The 18,781-nt window shown below is 40.0% G+C and overlaps 1 pseudogene; it reads right to left on the bottom strand.

The window, feature by feature from the left end:
• Positions 1–4,310: 4,310 nt before the first annotated feature.
• LOC133796054 (subtilisin-like protease SBT1.3) lies at positions 4,311–17,842 on the bottom strand (annotated as a pseudogene).
• Between the last annotated feature and the right edge of the window lie 939 nt (positions 17,843–18,781).

The raw sequence follows: 18,781 nt of genomic DNA, 5'->3' as shown, positions 1-18,781 counted from the left end.
GGGAGATTCGGGGTTCTGACTTGGGAGTTCTTGACAAGAGAATAGCTTGCGTAAAGTGAAAAGAAAGTTTTGGAAGCTATATATTTTGTCTGAGATATGGAAAAAGAGATAATCATAAGTTCCTTTTTTTCAGGGCATGGGGAAGAGTGATAGCCGTCATAGGATTGCTTGGGAACTGAAAGGGCATGATTAGATGTGAGTAGATCACTTTTTCCGAGGGGGCATGAACTACTCTGATAGATTTGGTGGGGTAATGAAGAGTCGTTCTCCTAAAAAGTTTACTTATTACTGGTCGTAATAAATAAACTTGGGGGGCAAATGTTATTCAAAAAGCAGACGTTGATGATGTGGCAGACATTTTTAAACACGTGGCTGACACCTGGCAGAAGTTCTGTTCGACCAGTGAGATTCCCCTGACATGATATTTGGATTTTATATACGACTAGCTTGGTCATATACTCCGTATTTTCTGAGATAATATTGTACAATTGTAATTATATCCGAGATTATCTCCCATGATCCCTGATGATCTGATTATTTAGGAAAGAATATATGTAACTATTTAATGTAATCCTCCTTGAGCCTATAAATAGAAGAAAATAGCTCAAGGAAATGACTTTTGGGATGATTTAAGTTTATGCTTTACAAGTGAATTAGAGCTATTATCTTACGATTGTATTATTCATCCTTCTAAGGCTTGTGAAACTCAGGGAACCCTAGTTCTTTGATCACTCTTCTGAAAATTAATATCAATAATAGCTTAAGTGGATGTAGGTCATTACCAATTCGTGGGGCCGAACCACTATAATTTGTTGTGTCGTTTATTGTTCTTTCCATTATATTTATTTCAACACATTCCATCACATCAAGCATTTGACTTCGTGCCAGTTGACTAAAACGAGGGTCAACAACTGCCAAATTCAAAATCTAGAACAAATATAAACTTAAACAAATTAATTAAAATATGACATTTTTATGATATTTTATGGTAATTTAAATAATTAAATCATATTTATTTAAAAATAACAAATGCATACATATCATTTTTTTTTATCTTATGTGATATTTTACTTTTTATCAAGTGATTTGAGTTTTTTTTCTTCATTAAATTCACCAAAAGATTGCGAGATACATTAGAAACTAAAAATAGTTCATGTATGTATACAACTATCTACACTATGATTTTTTTTATTCTTATTGTATTTCTATTATTAATCTATTTTTAAATATTATTGTATTTTATATATATGTCATGTTGCTATGTAAATATATATATATATGTTAACGTTATGTTTAGATGTCATATATGTAAAGATTATTGATATAAATATTATATATACTATAGAACTATAATTCATTCTATTATATAAATATATATATATATTTAAAAAATAATAAACCTGATTTTATTAAAATTATAGACAATGTTTATAAGTTTAAAATTAAACCAACATACATTACACGTTGCTTCTACCTGGTATATATTATAAGCAGCTAAGTTTATAATATTTTAATACAAAACACATGAATACACAAGCTTGTATAAAATATTAACAATTATTATTATAACAAACTTTCCGAGAAATATCTGGTAGAAGATTACTATTTGTTTATATGCATTAGAATATATTATATGTATATAAATATAAATGCCAGAAGCTTTGGAGAATATATATATATATATATATATATATATATATCAATTTGGACGTTTCTACTTTAGATTAGCCACCTCCACAATATTAAAAGACTAAACACCATCTATATGTATTAGATAAACAGTTTTAGAATATTTTTATGTGAATGAGATAAAGATGTACAATTTTTTATATTTTATTCAGTAATTTTTTTGCTTGTAATGATATCATCAGTTTATATATTAAATAGTCAGTATGTATTAATACATATTTATGTAGTACGTACACATGCCTGTGCGTATGTAACATATATTATAATTTTTTTCGTCTATATATTATTTTTTTCCTAGTTAGAACCTGTATAATTTGTATCAACATCGAGTGATATTTTATTAATTTTTATTTTTTTTAAATATAATAATATTTTTAAATTAAACATCAAGTTTCTGTCCATTCTTACCCATGGAGTTTAGAAAAATCATATGGAAAAAATAAATTTACAAAGAATGTACATTTCCAAATACTACTAAATACTTTTTATAAATATTTACTTAATAATAATATTGTTAGGGACACTTATTTTGCACAAACTTAGCAGTGTGCGCTTCAAATGAGGGCAAAATTTGGTGAAACATAACCCAAAAATGTAATTTGTTTAATAGCTATTATATTTTTATATATTAAAAAAATGTAAATTTTTGTCGATATTGTATTTTATCTCATTACTTATATGGACTATGTGTTTTGTAAAATGATTCAAATAAATCTCTAAATCTGATTTTAATTAACAAAAAAATGAATATAATATTGTTGTTAGGTTGAATAATTGTGTTTTTATTATGATTGTTAGTTTGGTGAATTATTTATAATTTTAGTTCAAATTTTTTTTATCAAAATCAAATTTAAGGGTCCATTTGAACTATTTTATAAAACACAAGGTCCAAAAAATAATTTATCAAAATACGTAGTCCAAACAGATAATGAAACAAAACACTAGATCCAAAAATGTATAATAAAAAAAAAACCTAATTGTAGAATCAACAATATTGTGATACTAAAAGGAACGAAAATTATTATTATTATTATTTTGTAAAGAAAATTATTAGTCCTCATTAATATAATAACTAGTTAAAAAAAAGAAACATATCATTTATGTAATTACCTACTAAATGTATATTATTTACCCAAATTACACATTTTTATACGTTATAAATGTGAGTTTAATGGAAATTATAATTTTTTTGTTAGATTTAATATTTTTTTAATTATTTTCTAACACCGTTAATTCTAATGTCATCAAAATAAGGCAAATATTTTTTTTAAAAAAAGTAATAAAATCATCTAAATAAGGTAAATAAATTGACAAAAATAAAAATATAATAAATGAGTTATATATTTAAGTATTTAAATTACTCTATAAATTATGTTTACAAAACTATAACAAAATATTATGTGCTCAAATTTTTTTCTTCATTTTATTAATTATTTATTTTGTTATTTAACGTAATTTGTTCATCCAAAACATATATGTAATAGTAAAATAAGATATAAATATATATATATTTATATTTTGTTTTTTTTTCATTTTGTTTTTTTAATAGGAAATTACTTATTTTAACTCTTCTAACCATTAATTAAATAATATATATTTATAAAAAAAAAATAGGTTGCCTTTAAAAAAATATTAAATTAAATAATTAAAATTTGGTCAAATAAACTTTTTAAGTTCATAGTTTTAATTTATAATTTTTTTAATATTTTATTATATTAAAATTCATATGTATTTTTTCTAAAAAAATTATTTAATTTTATAACTAGAATGTACCCTATATCTTTATACATAAAACGTGTGTATATAACGATTTTTTTTTTACTTTTTTAAAACTATAGACAATGTTTTGGTTTTATTTTTAAAAAAAAATATACTCATTTCAATATTTTATAATAGGAAAAATACTAGTTTGGCCCCTATATTTTGATCGAATACTCGATCAGCCCCAATGTTTGGTTAAATGACAAAACTGACCCCATGTTTTGCAAAATGGAACAAAATGATGCCCAAAACCCAATTTTGGTCAAACAACTTTCAATATGACAAAAATACCCTCAGATTTGTGAATTGATGAATTTATTAAATAATAAAATATATTTTTTAAAATAAAAAATCAAATTAAATTAATTTTAAAATAAAATAAATAAATAATATTATTTATTTAATTAAAAAACTAAAACTAAATAAAAAAAAATCAAAAAATCGAATCTTTATTTCTTTCATTCGTTCTTCTTCTTCTTCCTCCTTCTCCTCCTCCTCCTCCATGTTCTTATTTTATAGGTACCTTGATTCCGGCGGTAAAGCCCACATCGACGACGAACATGGTGATTGACCAGATGCCGGACACCCTGAAGCATGGTTCACATCATAGGTGAGCTCACTCTGAAACCTCCTTCCATTTCCCAAACCTCGACGATTTCAGCTCTGGGTGTCCATAGCACAGGTTTATTATTAAAAATTTCTCATTTTGTTGGATGTGTTTCAAATCTGGTTGTGGTTGTTGGATGTGTATTTCATATCTATATATTTTTTTATTCATTTGTTGTAGCTACTTGATGTGGATCTAGACTGTATATTGTATATGCTTCTGGATGGGTAAAATTTGTTCAAGCAATCATAAACTATTGGTAACTTGAAACCGGAGAGCCCACATTAGTCACTGTTCGGCGAACACTCAGAATAGAAACGTTTGTCTTATAAGGGAACACAATTGAGATAGCAGGGTAGTTCAAGTCCGTTGGACCTGCGAGTGTGTGTTGGCAAGTTCTGTTCGAGTACTTGGCGAAAACTTCTAACTGGGTTGGAGATAGATTTTGAGTACAGAGGAACTCAAAGTAGTCCTGAGGCTCTATGTCGTAGACCAAACCCGAGTCAAGTGCTTTTCTTGGGTTTACATGACCCGCTCCGTGGTCATACAGGCTAGAAGGAATCATCGAGGAGGCGTCTTTAAGAGGATGAAGAGTTTTGTCGTTGACATAAGCAGTGGTCATAAAAGCTTATTTAATGGCGGTCGGGCTCCATTCGGGGTGTCTAGCCTTTAGCAGTGTAGCAATGCCACTTACGTGAGGACACGCCATTGAGGTACCAGACAATATGTTGAATTTTACCCTTCGATGATCTGTTGGTAAACTCGATAGGCCCAAATCCCTGGTTCAAGCGGTGAGAATGTTGACTTCGAGAGTGTTGATGCCGTTTTTTGCCAACAGTGAATTATGAAAATAGTTGGGATGGATTAGTGTTTAATGGTAAACCGTAATAAGAAAATGATACTTAAAAAATACTAGAAATGAAATATCAAGAACACTTGTCCCTATTTACGTGGTTCGGAGGTTAAAATCCCCTAGTCCACAAGTCTGTATTATAATGTATATCTCTCTATATTTTGACAGAGTTTTTTCATTACAGGAAAAACAACCCCCCTTCCCCATATCCAATGTCTTAGTATTTATAGAGAAAATCCTTGGATAGGCATTGGGGTCATCACGTTAATCCAAATCCCTCGTGTGTCCTGTCTCACACTAATGATAAATATTATAATTTATATTAAGGTATGGTCTAGTCATTAGGTAAAACTGATCATGGGTTGTCAGGGATGAACGGACATGTGATGTCTGATCATGCACGATTATCTTACGTGTCCGGGAATTCAAGGATTTGTGGACATGTAATGTGTGTCCACGCAAGTTTATATAACGTATCCAAGTTTATAAAGATCCAGGGAAATGGCGGATCTTTAGCGTCCCTCGAGCTGAGTGCAGCATCAGCTCGTGTCTCAGATGCTATACTTCATAAGTGTTTCCAGCTCGTGCCTATTGCTTTGTATTCATCAGCTCGTGCTATTTGCCTGGGGAATCGCACTGTCTTTACAGAGGAAATATGAACTTGTGGATCATCTATTACAGTTCTTGGCTAGCCAGCTGTATCCGAGTTGTCTAAAAGACTCGTGCTGAATTTCAGGACGTACATTTGCCCCTCAAGTCCCTGCTCGTGTTCTATGACGTCATTTTCTGACTTACACAGCGGGGACTTTTAAACTTCTGTCGCGATTATCCAGGTTTTCCCATTACTTGAGTACTGGACACGTGGATCGCCGCTATTGGCGTCTGTTCGAGTTTCGAGGATTGTGTTGATGGCCTGGCCAACTTTTTGCCGTCGTTTCATCTTTCGAAACACTGTCCTCGGATCTTGCACCAGCTTGATCGGACGGTCCACATCATTTTATGCCATTTACGTATAAATAAGGTTGGAAATTTCCAAGATTCACCGCCTTTCATTCGAAATCTTTCTACATTTTCTCTCTTCTGCATTTCCAAACACTTCTTCTTTCTCAGAAGAATCCAAAAACCATTTGTTGCAAAAATCCTCGGAAACCCAGTTACTCAGCTACTCAGGAGTCTTCCAGGAACTCTCCCCTAGAAAGTCTACTTCTTTTATTGAAGAACATACTGTAAGTCTCTTGGTTTTGAAGAAGCTTTTCTTTTACTAGTTTCAGTGTTTTTTTTTTTTTTATATCATGTTCATCCGCACTTCACCGTAGTCAATATTAGGTTGTTCTCCAAATGTTTTTGGCACATAGGCTTCGACTTAGGTTTATTAAGTAGGTCTTCAAATATCTCCAGAACTGTGACATTCATAAAATTGGGTAATTTCTGGGTAAACCTGGGCAATTTATGGCGAAGTTTAGGAAATATCCATTCAGGATATAGAAGATAAAGAGTTTTTAGGGTTCGAAACCAGGTTGCTTAGGGTTTACGCTTCTTGGGTGGTTTTGCTCTAAATCGTCCCCCAAGGAGAATAGTGGTCTGATTTTCTGACACACGGATCCCTAACACATCAGAGGTTTATTGGGAAACCTAGGCGTGTAGCGTAGGTAGCGCGTGGCATCACGCCGCGGGCTGAGATTACCTCAGCTTGTGTATTGAAAGCCTTACCCTTCCTTCATGCTTTCTTGCCTTTATATTTCTAGGTTGCCTACTAAGTGATTCATCATTCTTGTTCGTTAGGCGATCTAATGGCGCCCAAGAAGAACGTACCAAAGAAGAGTGCGAGCGGCGCATCATCCCAACGAGCCAACAAGGGAAAAGAGGTCGCCCCCGAGTCTCCTATTCCCCAGTTTGGCCTCGTGGTGGAGGAGGAGGTCATGGTCGGACCTGACGCAATCTTCGAGGTATAGAGGATTGTCTCCAAGGTCACGACCCAAGGAAGGGTCAACAAGATTATGCTGTCCCACAATATTGAGGTCGGGACTGGCGTCCTCATTGCTCGACCTCCATTTGAAGGGGAGTGGAGTTGCGCACCACTCCAGGACAACTTTGCGGCCTGGAGTGACAAGCACCTAAAGGCAGGGGCCTTCCTTCCCCTTGATCAGTACTTTGCCTACTTCCTCCATTATGTGAAGTTGGCGCCCTTTCAACTCCCCCCGAGCTCGTACTGACTGCTGGCGAGGTTAAAGTACCTTTTCCTGAAGCACGAGTCGGAGGTCCCCACCCCCACGAACATTCTCTACTTTTTTTGCCTCAAGGCCAGCCCGGATCAACGAGGGCGAGGTGATGGGTTTTACTACTTTACCTGATTCCTGAACTCGCTCACAGTCATCGAGCTGCCCAGTCATCCCAACGACTATAAAGATCAATTGTTTATGTCAAATGGGTTTTGCAACTGCGAACATCGATACTTCAACCGTCTTTGTAAGTCTTCTTTCCTTTCTTAGCTCGTGAAATTATTTTCATCGTATATCATAGTCTTCTCGTGTGTATATTAACTGAGTAGTATCTTTGTGCAGCCATTTTTGCGAAGACGGCCAAATCTTTGACCCTCAGGGGTCAATATGATACTCTCTCGAGGCTCCCACCTAGCAAGAAGGATTACCGCTAGCTCGTGTCCGATGACACAATGTTGGCGTGTAAGCTAATAACCGAAGGTCAGACTCTAGCCTTGAGAAGAACTCGGGCTAACTTCCCGATAGTCCGCGAGCTAGCGCCTATCCTCGAAGGAGGTGCTGAAGCCGACGAAGGCGAAGAGGAAGAAGAAGACGAGGTACCCTTCATGCGGAAGAGGCGAGCTCCCGAGGCTGCTCGGGACCTTGATGAAGAGCGAGCTTCATCGGAGGCAGCATTCAGCCCCTCCGGCCAAGGTAACCCATACCCCTTTAGGGACTTAGATAGGGCTATCGCCGACCTTAGGCTGGTTAGGTTTAACCCAAACCAGCTCGTACATCGCCACCCCAATGATCCTGACCATAACATAACCTTACTTCAGTGCGTTGATCACTTAGTGTTACGCCACGACATGGACCATCCTAGGGGCACTGTAGTTGTAGACAATACCCTATCCTTTAGGTCGGCCCTTTTTGAAGAGTATGAGACTAACCTTAGGTCATGGCCTTCCCTACTCCAGGGTATCCTTGCCCCTGGTCTTAGGCAATACGTAGAGGAGTCCAGCCCTGAGGTAGAACCTGAGCCTGAACCTCCCCTAATCCAAGAAGTTGTAGACTTAGGCTCCCCTTCTCCTATAGCGGTTCCAAGGCCGGAGGTCATGGCAATAGACTCCTCCTCTAGCTCAGAGGGTAGGACTTTTTGTTATATTCTATACATGTATGCACATTTTATGCAAACTGATGACTTTGTATGTATATTAACGTCCTTCCCACTCTTTTTTAGGCGAGGAAATGGCACAACACGGGATTCCTGATATCCGCGCAATTTTCCAGGAGGGAAAATCCAGCTTCAGGCCACTCGTAAAGAATCCCCGACCTACACCAAAAAAGGTGCCTCCTGCTGCAAGGATGATCTCCAAATCCTCGACTAAGGGGAAAGGCCAAAGCTCAACAGCTCCAGCTGCTGCTACTCAGGAGAAAATGGTTCCGCCTCCACCTCCTCCCCGATTTCCTTCTGGCCCTTCTCGGGATCAGGCAGCATCGGCCAATCCCCCAGCTCCGGTTGTCCCTGCCACTACCGTACGCATCCCGGTCAATGCCCAGGACCTGGAGAAGAACCCAGACACCTTTCGGGGGACTATCTATGAGAGAGCGAACCATACGGTGGAGCACTTTTACAAAGCCAATCCGAAGGATCTGAGGCTGATCGAGGAGAGGAGCCTGGAGAACGTTATGGAATTTGCGTTGGGGATGAACCTTATAGTAAGCCCACTTTCCTTAGTCGAACATATTCTTTTGATTTTATCCCAGTATGCATCTAACTTGCTTTCTTACTCTTTGCAAACAGTCCTGGCTCAGTACCGTAGTATAGCTCAGGCTAGGGCCAGGAACGAAGAGCTTAAGGCCGAGTTCCAGACCACTCAGGTCGCCCTGACCGCTGCCCAGGGCGCCCTCACAACTGCTCAGCAAAATGAATTAGGTGCCAAGGCTGCCCTAGCAGCGGCTCAAGAGGGTGAGCAGGCTACAAAGACTTCCCTAGCTGCTCTTCAAGCCGAGGTTGCGGAGGCCAAGGCCAAGCAGTTGGAGGCCGAGACTGCTACTAAGGAGGAAAAGGCGGCCTCGATATCCTCCATGGAGAGTATGCTATATCACTGCTGGGCCTCCAACCAGGATGGCAACTTCTCCTTCCTGGGCTCCGAAGTGTGGGATCCCTACCTTGAGAAGTTCAAGGCTCAGATTCAACAAGAGTCGTCCGAGACCGGGGAGGCCAACACCGCTGGCGAGCAGGAGATCGAGGAGGTGACGTCCTCGGAGCGCCCTGGAGGGTCCTAATTTTTCTTTTGTCTTTCTTTTTTTGTAAATATTTGTCATTTTGGCTCGATACGAGGTTATTCTCCTCAAGACAAGTTATTTATAATTAGAATACCTACTTTTTTATCCACCTATCTTTTCCTTGATTTTTCTTATGTTTATCTTGTGCATTCAAAATCTTAGGAAATGACTTTTAGATCGGGATAGATATTTTAATTTCAGTTACAAGAAAAATTAATGTTTGATTTATATCCTACCTATTAAGTATCAGGCCTTGGACCCAGTTATATCCGAGATTTTGAATATTTTAAACTTAGTTCTTGTTAGGTTTTATTGCTATCCTGAGCTTCTAAGGAAGCCATCAGATCTTTAATTTTGCTAACTTCTAAGTCGTGGGTCTGGTCATGTCCAGTATTTTTAATCAAAACTTAGTTCGTGCTAGACTTATTGACACCTCGTATTTTATTAAAAGAAAACATCGGTTTATCAATTTTCCTAACTTCCAAGTTTTGGATCTGGTTACGTCCAATATTTTTAATTAAAACTTAGTTTGTGCTACACTTATTGACACCTCGTGTTTTCTTAAAAGAAAACATCGGTTTATCAATTTTACTAACTTCCAAGTTTTGGACCTGGTTAAGTCCAGGATTTTTAATTAAAACTTAGTTCGTGCTAGACTTATTGACACCTCGTGTTTTCTTAAAAGAAAACATCGGTTTATCGATTTGCCTAACTTCCAAGTTTTATCCTTCTCGAGTTGTATGCCCCCCAAGTAATCAGAAAGTGAGCTTTCTTGGTTGCTTGGACAAATGTTATCACACGAACTAGTACATAAATGAATTATATGAAAGACAACAAGTACATAATGATTCCTTTATTTCTTAATCAAACAGCTTTTATAATTAAGCCTCACTTAGATGAGTGGTATCATCATTAATAATACTTCTTTAGGTGCATAGCATTCCAAGTCCGTGGGACTGTTTCTCCATTAAGCCGAGCTAACTTGAAGGTTCCCACATGTAATACCTCCACTATTTGATAGGGTCCTTCCCAACTCGGACCTAAAGCACCATCTTTGGGGTCCTTACTTGCCAAAAATACCCTTCGGAGTACCAGGTCGCTTAAACCAAAGACATGCCTCCTGACCTTGGAATTAAAATAACGAGTGATTTTTTGTAGATAATGTGCAAGCTGTAGATGCAAATCCTCTCATTTTTCATCAATTAGGTCAAGAGACGCACTGAGTAACTCATCATTTCGCTCCTGGTTGAATGTTTGGATCCTGTGCGTGGTTATCTTCGTCTCGACGGGAAGGATGGCCTCACTTCCAAAGGTCAAGGAGAAAGGGGTGTGCCCCGTAGAAGTTCGGTGGGAGGTCCGATACGCCCATAGCACCTGCAGGAGCTACTCAGGCCAGACTCCCTTGGTCTCATCTAATCTCTTCTTAAGGCTCACTTTGAGGGGCTTATTCACGGCCTCGACCTGCCCATTGGCTTGTGGGTAGGTCACTGAAAAGAAACTTTTAATTATGTCGTGCCTCTCACAGAATTCAGTGAAGAGATCACTATCAAGTTTAGTTCCATTATCCAGTACAATCTTCTTGGGCAGTTCGAATCGGCACACAATACTCTTGACCACAAAGTCGATGACTCTTTTTGAGGTGATTGTTGCCAGGGGCTCAGCTTCTGCCCACTTCGTGAAATAATCAATGGCTACCACCACATAGCGAACTCCTCATTTCCCCTTGGGTAAAGCTCCTATAAAATCAATCCCCCATACCACGAATGGCCATGGGGATGAGATCATTTTTAGCTCGACTGGTGGAACTCGGGCGACTGTGGTGAACCGCTGGCATTTGTCGCACTTTCGAACATAGGAAATGGAATCCTTTGATAAAGTGGGCCAATAATATCCCTGCCTTAATATTTTTAAGGCCAAGTTTTGCCCCCTAGCATGATCCCCACAGAAGCCTTCATGCACCTCCTGCAAAATAGTTTTGGCCTCCTCTGGCAGAACACATCGTAGAAGAGGCAAGGAATGGCCACGTCGGTACAGCGCCCCATCCACGATTGTATACCTTGGAGCCTGATAGAGTATCCTCCTCGCGTCTTTTCATTCATTGGGAAACTTCCCTGTTGTAAGATACTCTATTATGGGAGTCATCCAGGTCGGCTTGATGTCGATCATCTCGACCTCCATTGCGTTTCCTGCCACGCTTGGGCTTTCCAAGAATTCCACCGGTATTATGCTCAGAGTCTCGGCTTCTTTGGAGGTAGTGAGTTTCGCCAAAGCATCAGCGTTGGCGTTCTGCTCGACAAGGCCATATTCAAACTCTGATAGCTCTTTCTTCACTTTGGCTAGGTAAGCCGCCGTCTTGGCCCCACACTCTTGGTATTCCCCTGACACTTGGTTTACCACGAGCTGGGAATCACTATAGCACTGGACGGCCCTGGCCTTCAATTCCTTTGCCACTCTAAGCCCAGCCAACAGAACTTCATATTCGGCTTTGTTGTTGGACGCCTCGAACCCGAACCGTAGCGCGGAGTGGAATCGATGCCCTTCTGGAGAGATCAAAATGATCCCTGCTCCGGACTCATTTTTGTTAGATGAACCATCCATGAAGATTCTCCACAACGCCTGTACTGGTTCTCTCAAAAGCTCCTCCTGAAATCTGGTGCATTCAGCCATGAAATCAACCATGGCTTGGCTTTTGATCGTAGCCTGTGGTATGTACAGTATTTTGAACTGGCTAAGTTCAATTGCCCATTTTAAGAGACATCCTAATGCTTCAGGTTTCTGCAATACTTGCCTTAAAGGTTGGTCGGTCATGACGTGAATTGAATGGGATTAGAAATACGGCCTAAGCTTCCTGGAGGTTATAATAAGGCAGAACGCCATCTTTTACATTAAGGGATACCGCGATTCAGCTCCGAGAAGTCTTTTGCTTATATAATATACCGGTCTTTGAACCCGGTCTTCTTTTCGGAGCAGCATGGCACTGGCTGCATTTTCCGTAACAGCCAAATAAAGAAAAAGGGGCTCCCCCACCGTTGGTTAGACAATACTGGTGGCTCAGCCAAATGTGTTTTTAAATCGAGAAATGCTTGCTCGCACTCCTCAGTCCATTCAAACTTTTTATTTCCTCAGAGCAGGTTATAGAATGGCAAATACTTGTCCGTGGATTTAGAAATGAACCGATTAAGGGTTGCCACTCTTCCAATCAGACTCTGGACATCTTTACGCGACCTGGGTAATGGCATTTCTAGTAACGATCTGATCTTGTCAGGGTTTGCCTCTATCCCTCTAGTATTGACTGTGAATCCCAGAAATTTTCCTGATGCCACTCCGAAAGTACACTTCTGGGGATTTAACCTCATGTTATATCCCCTTAAGATCTCAAAACATTCCTTTAGATCGGGAACATGGTTATCGGAAGCCTTAGATTTGACCAGCATATCATAAACATACACTTCCATGTGTTTTCTAGATCTGATCAGCGAACATTCTGTTGACCAATCGCTGGTAGGTAGCCCCGGTGTTCTTCAGCCCGAAGGGCATAACTTTATAACAGTAAACATTTGTTGTAGTCATGAAGCTAGTATGCTCCTGGTCCGCGGGGTTCATCGTGATCTAGTTATATCCATAATACGCTTCCATGAAGGACATGAGCTCATACCCCGCAGTGGCATCCACCAACTGATCAATCCTTGGAAATGGGAAGCAATCCTTGGGACAAGCTTTGTTTAGGTCGGAGAAATCGATGCAGGTCCTCCATTTTCCATTTGGCTTTGGGACCAGGACAGGATTTGCGACCTAGATTGGATATTTAGCCTCGCAAATAAACCGGCATTTTAATAGCCGAGCTACTTCTTCTTTCAGTGCCTCAGCTCGGGTTGTACCCAAACGCCTCTGTGTTTGGGATTTCGCAGGCATGCTTTTATCCAAGTTCAGGGTATGCATGATCACACTCGGGCTTATCCCTACCATGTCTTCATGAGACCAGGAAAAAACATCTAGATTCCCTTGTAAAAAATTTATCAGCTCTGCCTTCCTCTCATCACCAAGATTTTCCCGAGCTTAACGAATCTTGAAGCATCTCTGGGATTAATGTTTACTTCTTCGAGCTCTTCAATAGCTCGGAGCTCAAATCTATCTTCGCCTACTCGTGGATCGATATCATCACTTGGGGCAGTATCCCTGCCACTGGTTTGCTGATGTTCTTCCACTCCAGGAGCAGTCCTTACTTCCCGGGACTCCTCGCCTTCGTCCTGTATGGCCATTGTTTGCTGCCCGGGTTGTGATTTTCCCTTCATGGAAATGTTGTAGCATTCCTTGGCAGCAAGATGATCGCCTTGGACAACACATATTCCCGTAGATGAGGGGAATTGATCACAAGGTGGCGAACAGATGTTATGGCTTCGAACGCCATTAACGTAGGTCGACCCAAGATTGCATTGTACACGGTCGGACAATTGACGACCACAAACTCGAGAGGCTTGGAAACAGTTCGTGGTCCTTCACCCAAGATTATCACTAACTCGATTGTTCCGATATCTGTCGATCCCTCACCAAAAAACCCATACAGTGTTATGGAGGTGGCCTTTAGCTCGGTCATAGACAACCCCATCTTTTCTAGTGTGGATCTGAATAGTAGGTTCACAGAACTTCCATTATCCATTAGTGTCCTTCTAACCCTCCGATTGACGAGCTAGACGGTTATGATCAGAGGATCGTTGTGCGGGAACTGGACATGGCTAGCATCTTCTTCAGTAAAGCTGATTGGTTGTTTCTCCAATCGTTGTTGCTTAGTTAAGCGCTGCTCCAGGACAAACTCAACTCCGTTGTGAGATCTCAGCTCATTGATATACCTCTTGTGGGCACCTCTGCTCGTGCCTGCCAGATGAGGACCTCCAGAGAAGGTTGTTATTTCTCCCCCTGTTATCAGAGGAAGGGTATCTTGATTCACCTGAGCTCCGATCTGATTCGCTGGGGCCTCGGGAGCTGATGGAATAGTTTGTCCAGCGAGCTGACCAGGAGTTACTTGATTCCAGGCATACTGAGCCAATGGTCCAGACCTGATGAGCGTCTCGATCTCATCCTTCAAGTGTCTACAATCATCAGTGTTGTGACTGATGTCATTGTGTAATTGACAAAATTTCGAGGGATTTCTCTTCACCCTTTGATTCTTTAACGACTCTGGCTTTTTCCACGGAAGGCGGGCAGAATTCACCAAGAAGATACGCTCTCTAGTATCCGTGAGGTCGGCATAAGTCGTATAGATCGGCTTAAACTTCTCCACGGGCTTGTTTTTCTTTAAACCGCTTTGGCCGCCTTCACCATTTCCCTTCCTCTTGTTATTTCCCCCTTGGTTATTCTGGGTAACGGTTTGGGTCGTGGCTGCAACATCTGTTACCGCTCCAACGGGCTAGGTAGGGACTTGGCTGGTTCCTGCGACCGAAGCTCGTGCTTCTTCCAAGTTGATCCACCTTTGAGCCTTGTTCAGGAACTCATCCACGGTGTTCACTCCCTTTCTTTGGAGTTCTTGCCATAGGTCGCCCCCAAAAAGAATTCCCGTTATCATCGCCATGAGCCTAGAACTTTCATCCGCGTCTCTATCTCGCGCAGCAACATTGGCAAACCTACTCAGATATGCTTTTAGAGGCTCTCTGGGTTGCTACTTTACATTTGCGAGGGAGTCCGCCTTAATGCGAGCCGCCTGAGAAGCCCATAATTCCCTCTTGAAATCAGCGGAGAAACTTTTCCACGAGCTGATAGAATGTTTCTTGTATTGCTTGAACCATTGCCTAGCCGACCCGACCATAGTGGAGGGGAATACAAGGCACCTCAACTCGAGTCCAATATTGTGGGCCATCATCAGGGTGTTGAACATTCTCAAGTGGTTAGATGGATCTCCATCTCCATCGAATTTTGATAGATGGGGCATTTTGGAAACTCGGCGGGTATGTTGTTGCTGCGATGTTTGGGGCAAAAGTTTGAGCTCATCCTCTGAGTCATATTCGTCTTTTTCCTTCTCCGATAGGAGTCTTTTCAACAGCTCCTCCATCTGGGCTAACCTCTTGAGGGTTAGGTCGTTGGTTCCCTGGTTGTTATGGGGCTGTTCAACAGCTACCATCTGGCCGTACGCATTTGGTGGGTTATTGTCCCTCCAAGCTCGAGCTTGGTTTGGTGGGACATTCCCGTTGTCATGTACTTTGGAAGGGCCCCCTCGTGGTGAGTGTTACTGACCCCATCACGGTATGGATTTCTCCTTTGTGAATTTAGGCGGTCTCGTAGATCGGTCTGCGGATCAACTTGAGGGCTCTGAGTTGAACTCAGCAGATTTCTCAAATCTACGCTGGTCCTACCACTTCAACGGCCCTCAGTCCAATAACTTTCATTAGAGAAACTTAGAGCTTGCGGTTGAGGATGAGGATCTAGGATATTTCCACGTGGTCGTGGGGCATAAGTAGGGGCAACGGGAGGAGGATTCCTCCTGCTGTCCCTATAGGTAGGAACGTTTCGAGCGGAACGAGGTGGTGTTGGATACCTTATAGGAGACGGGGGATGCCTAATTGGCGAGGCAATTCTTGTCCAGTCAGGACGTACCAAGTTAGCCCGCGCATGCTCTGCTCCGCCATTTCTAACTCTCTGTGCTTAGCGATCTGATCGTGACACAAGGGGGTCGGCTGGAACATTACGTCTTTGTCATGGGCGCTTCCAGGCGTATTCAAAGGTGGCACTAAACTCGGAGTCAAGGTCCTAACCGACCGACTGACTTGCCGACGGCCCTTGGGAGGGCACCAAACGAAATTTCTTGGTGATCATGCGCCATGGGCGCAGAACTCGGGGTTGAGGTTCTAATCGATTAACTTGGTCTGGATCGACTATCCCGGCAGGACTTATGAGTCCCACCTTGCCTCTTTCCGACATTAACGTCGGTTGCAAGAGGGGGTTGTCGAGCCAAAACCTCCTCGATTTGTTTGTTTGCTTTGGCTAGATGGCTCCTTAACTACATGTTTTCCAACTCTACCACAATCAAGTAATCCGGGTTTGGATTTGGCGGTAATGATGCTGAACTACCAGTGTCGTTGTGGCCCATCAGTTGTTTTCCCGACCGTTGCTAGATCTCAAGGTTTTGTTCATCGGAAACAACGGTATGGTGAGCCTCCTTCCCACCATGCTGATCCATTTCATTGTCGTGTCTCGAGCGAGTAACTACCATGATGAAGTTTGATCTGAATCTTTTACAATAACACTAATCTGCAGCTCTCAATGAAAGCACCAAACTGTTGACGCGATTTTTCACCAACAGTGCATTATGAAAATAGCTTGGATGAATTAGTGCTTAATGGTAAACCGTAATAAGAAAATGATACTTAAAAAATACTAGAAATGAAATATCAAGAACACTTGTCCCTTTTTACGTGGTTTGAAGGTTAAAATTCCCCTAGTCCACGAGTTTGTATTATTACTGTATATCTCTCTATATTTTGATAGAGTTTTTTCATTACAAGAAAAATAACCCCCCTTCCCCCTATCCAAGGTCTTAGTATTTATAGAGAAAATCCTTGGATAGGCATTGGGGTCATCACGTGAATCCAAATCCCTCGTGTGACCTGTCTCACACTAATGATAAATGTTACAATTTATATTAAGGTATGGTCTAGTCATTAGGTAAAACTGATCATGGGTCGTCAGGGATGAACGGACATGTGATGTCTGATCATGCACGATTATCTTACATGTCCGGGAATTCAGGGATTTGTGGACATGTAATGTCTGTCCACGCATGTTTATATAATGTATCCAGGTTTATAAAGATCCAGGGAAATGACAGATCTTTAGCGTCTCCCGAGCTGAGTGCAGCGTCAGCTCGTGTCTCAGATGCTATGCTTCATAAGTGCTTCCAGCTCGTGCCTATTGCTTTGTATTCATCAGCTCGTGCTATTTACCTGGGGAATTGCGTTGTCTTTACAGAGGAAATATGAACTTGTGGATCATCTATTACAGTTCTTGGCTAGCCAGCTGTATCCGAGCTATCTAAAAGACTCGTGCTGAATTTCAGGACGTACAGAGAGCTACCAAATCTGTTTTGAGAATCTCAAACATGAGAAAATTAGGCACTCTTGATGAAAATTCTGCCACCACTGGAGATGGCCTAATCCCCACATGAGTTCCCAGAAATGCTAGATTGGTCGTGGCTTTAGGGTTAGTTAAAGTGTAACACTTTAATACTTTTGCTTCGTTTTCTCCAACAGTCGCTGCTGGAAGAAGGTGGAAGTCTGCTACCAATTCCTCGTCGTTTGTCGCCGTGTTTGTCAGAATCATTCCAACTCCTCCGGTATCTTTTACCACCTGACCCTTCTAAACTCAAGGGCTGATTCCAAAATCACATATCACAATTTTTCCAGCAACTTTATGCCTTTCTAAAGTCCCATCCAAGCATAACGATCCCGGATGAGGGATTTTGAGTTATGATTTGGTAAATTTCTAGATTTTGAATATGAGGATGAACTTAGATATGTCGTGTTTTTATTATTTGGTTTGAATATGGGTTTGAAGGATGAACACAAATATTTTTGTTTTAATTATTTGATTTGATTTTAATTTTAATATTGTTTTTCATTAGATTTTGATTAATTTAGTTAATGTTATAAGTTAATTATTGAATTTGATTTTTAAGTTTAGTATTTAGGTTTAAATTTAATTTTTGTTTATGATAATTATTTTAATATTGTAATTTATTAAAATATGATTTTTTTTTAAATTTTATATTAATTTTTTATTATTTTCTATTAATTAATTATAGAAAGTATGAGCATTTTAGTCCTATTGAAAAATTAGTTGACCAAAATTAAGCTCAATGTATCATTTTGTTCCATTTTGATAACCAACAGCTAGTTAGTTAGACAATTAGTTGGTTTAGGCTCCAATTTTGTTATTTTAGTTTTCAGCTTTGTAACTGTAATAACAGATTGCTTCTCACTTATATGAGCCTTGATGTATATAAATACAACTTTCTACCTCACAATGCTCTGTAATTAGCAAGCATTGTTCTGAGGCTTTGTTCTTCAATTCTTTTCCTCAAACCCATGTCACACAATTCCTGCCTGATTTTGGAGATGATGTCGGGTGGTATGTTGACACTGGAGCCACAAATCATGTAGCTTATGCAATGGACAATCGTGACTCAGCCACTCCTTACACTGGCCAAGAATCTGTTGCAGTTGGAGATGGTAAGAAATTAATCATCTCTCATGTTGGTAAAGCAACTCTTTCTCCCAATTCAATTAATCCTTTACAATTGAATTATGTGTTGCATGTCCCTTCTATTACCAAAAATTTAGTCAGTGTCTCCAAATTAACCAAAGATAATGATGTTTTCCTAGAATTTCATAAATCTTG

Source organism: Humulus lupulus, chromosome 8 (genome assembly GCF_963169125.1).
Source record: "Humulus lupulus chromosome 8, drHumLupu1.1, whole genome shotgun sequence".
NCBI classification, from domain to species: Eukaryota; Viridiplantae; Streptophyta; class Magnoliopsida; order Rosales; family Cannabaceae; genus Humulus; species Humulus lupulus.
Note: the sequence above shows the minus strand (reverse complement) of the source record. Positions and strands in the feature narration are given on the sequence as shown.